At 43.7% G+C, this 2,933-nt stretch overlaps 1 pseudogene; it reads left to right on the top strand.

Moving 5' to 3' along the window:
- Positions 1-559: 559 nt before the first annotated feature.
- Positions 560-2,358, top strand: LOC149177072 (UDP-glycosyltransferase 72B1 pseudogene; annotated as a pseudogene).
- The last annotated feature ends 575 nt before the right edge of the window (positions 2,359-2,933 follow it).

Below are 2,933 nucleotides of genomic sequence, written 5' to 3'. Positions count from 1 at the left end.
CCAATCCGTCTTCTTTCTTAGTCCGCTGAACAATATAATATAATACGCTCAATGCATGATACGCGTTGTTTCACCGGAAATTGATAAAAATATTCATGAAAAGACATGAGAAACTTAATGTTACGATATAATCCGTTCGCTAAACCATGCACATTGTTTCACAGTAAATTAATATAAATAATGCCAAAAACAAAATCTTGTGAAGAGTTAGACTAGAAATTTTAGTTTATGAAGAACATATGATATAATATGTTTACCAAATACTGACCCTTTGGATCTTAATGTATTTATTAAGGTTTTGGAGCGATCGTATACAGCGTGATGTGGAAGAAGCGTTCACGTAACGAATTGTGCTTCATTAAATCAGACATACCTTTAGTCATAAAAAAATTATTAAGAGAAGCCATTCGAATTTTCAACTGCCACCTACACAAGTTTTGTTCTGCAACGAGCTTGCACTCCACAATGGCCATGAGCTTATGCAAGGTATGAGCTTGCATTCCACAATACGGTGCCGTGCATAACTTGATGTCTACTCAGCAGACAATGGAAAGGCATGGTCCACAAACATATCATCTTGCTCCATATTGTTTGAGGGAGCACTGATTTACACTGAACCGCCATGGGAACCCCAAAGCCTCACGTAGCTATTTTCCCTGGCGCGGGAATGGGCCATCTCATCCCTGTCGCAGAGCTCACCAGGCACCTCTCCGCCACCCATGGACTCTCCATCACCCTTATCGCCTGCAAATGGATGTTCTCCCCTCGCCTCATGGATGCTTATTCCAAGTCCATGGCGTCCTCCGGTCTCGACATCAATTTCATCCAGTTGCCGGAGGAGGAGATCGAAGGCGCACAACATATGAAAACCGAAACTTACTTATCTAAGCTTTTTGAAAAATCCAAAGGATCAGTGGAAAATGCTCTCAGATCCCTCCTCCACTCTGCCTCTCCCCCCTCTGCTTTCATCACTGATTTTTTCTGCTCCACTATGCTTGATGTGACCGCCGAGCTCCGCATACCCACATACGTATTCTTCACTTCCCCCGCGTCTGTGCTTTCAGTCCTGTTATCTCTTCCAAAGCTCGTCTCGGAGATTCCAATTTCGTTTAAAGACATGGATTTTCCAATAGAGGTACCGGGCACTCTGCCGATCCCTGGCAGAGATATGATGACTCCCCTTCAGGACAGGTCTGATGAAGGCTTTCACTGGTTCTACCGCCATTCCTCGCGTCTGTGGGAAGCGACGGGCATTTTGATCAACACCTTCGCGGAACTGGAGCCTGAAGCTATCAAAGCTCTGGTGGCAGGAAAAATATGTAATCCGACAGATATTGATCGAATGCCCCGCTTTTATCCACTTGGGCCGCTCATATCATCGTCGCCACTTGAACACAATGACAAACCTGTCGAAGATGGAGGGGCGGATTGCCTCAAGTGGTTAGATAAGCAGCCGCCTTCGTCGGTTCTCTTCGTTTCCTTCGGAAGCGGAACCGGTCTCCCAAGGGCTCAGGTGATCGAACTCGCCTTGGGATTGGAAGCAAGTGGCCATCGCTTCCTGTGGGTGCTGCGCAGTCCGTCGAGCAGCTTTCTGTCTATCGAGGAAACAGAGATTTCTCAACTGTTACCTGAGGGATTCGAGAGCCGAACCCAGGACCGAGGACTTGTTGTTGCTTCATGGGCGCCTCAGATTCCTGTTCTCTCTCACCCATCCACCGGCGGTTTCCTTTCTCACTGCGGCTGGAATTCCACACTGGAGAGCATCTCACATGGAGTGCCCATGATCTGTTGGCCTCTCTTTGCCGAACAGAGGATGAACAGGCTTCTATTGGTTGATGAGTTTAAAGTGGGAATCCCAGCAAAGATGGAAAGCGATGATTTCGTAAAGAGAGGAGAAGTGGAGAGAGTTGTTAGGGAGTTGATGGAAGGAGAAGGCGGGATGAGGGTAAGGGCGAGAGTGAAAGAATTGAAGGAGGCGGCCGTGAGTGCGTTGAAAGAAGGGGGTTCTTCGTACAAAGCCATGGCCGCTGCAGTGTCTGAGTGGGCAATGAGCGCAGCAAACTCATGAGCCACAGCACCCAAAACATGACTTCCATTCGGGACGAACAACCTCTAGATGGGAATTCTGTATGTCGATGGTTATCATCCATTCAAATGTAACACCTTGCCTTTCATATTACGGTAGTTTTATTTCACTTAGATTAGATTTAAAAAATGGAAATGGAGGGAAAAAATGTTTCACGCCACCACATAAAGGCCACAGACGGAGCGAGCTGTGAACCCATGGCAAATCAGTGGTGCTATGCTGTTTTTTTATGTTTTCATATTTCATATTATGACTAGTTTTCCATTTTTATATGATTGTTTGTCACGTATATATATTTTGGCTTAGCAATGTACTCATCATTCCCCGTTTGTTTTAAAACAAGATTTTTTCAATATCCCCTGCTCTGGTTAGTGAAAACCATGCTTGGAATTAAATTTTCTAGTTTCTGTTACTTGTTATGGCATATACTTGACATCACTGTTTGATTTTAGAGTGTAAATTCTGTAGCAGAAGCTGAATCATATTGATGATTTCAGGACAGTGACAGCCATCCAATATTAAAGATAGTAAATCTCAGGAGTTTGCTCGCTTATAGTCTTTGATTGTAGAGGATTTGAACCCGTGGATTTTTATTTCAAAGATGGAAGGATGGGTCGCAGAGTCTCTTCCTGAACCCTTTGAATGTTCTCCGTATCTTTTGAAATTTCTGAATTTGATATTTTATTCTTTATTTTATGAAATATTTGTCTTTGTACTAAAAAAAAATACTAGCAAATATTTTTGAACCATGATCAACAATCTGCAGCTCCTCCTCTAATCCTGTTTCAAGATTTTGAGTTTCAAGCCCCTCTGTTTCTTGAATTTTAGCATTGAAAACTTCCACCAT

This window comes from Pinus tabuliformis, chromosome 4_1, assembly GCF_031772625.1.
Source record: "Pinus tabuliformis cultivar Carrire ecotype Pingquan chromosome 4_1, CPIR1, whole genome shotgun sequence".
Classification (NCBI taxonomy): domain Eukaryota; kingdom Viridiplantae; phylum Streptophyta; class Pinopsida; order Pinales; family Pinaceae; genus Pinus; species Pinus tabuliformis.
This window is presented reverse-complemented; position numbering and strand designations above follow the sequence as displayed.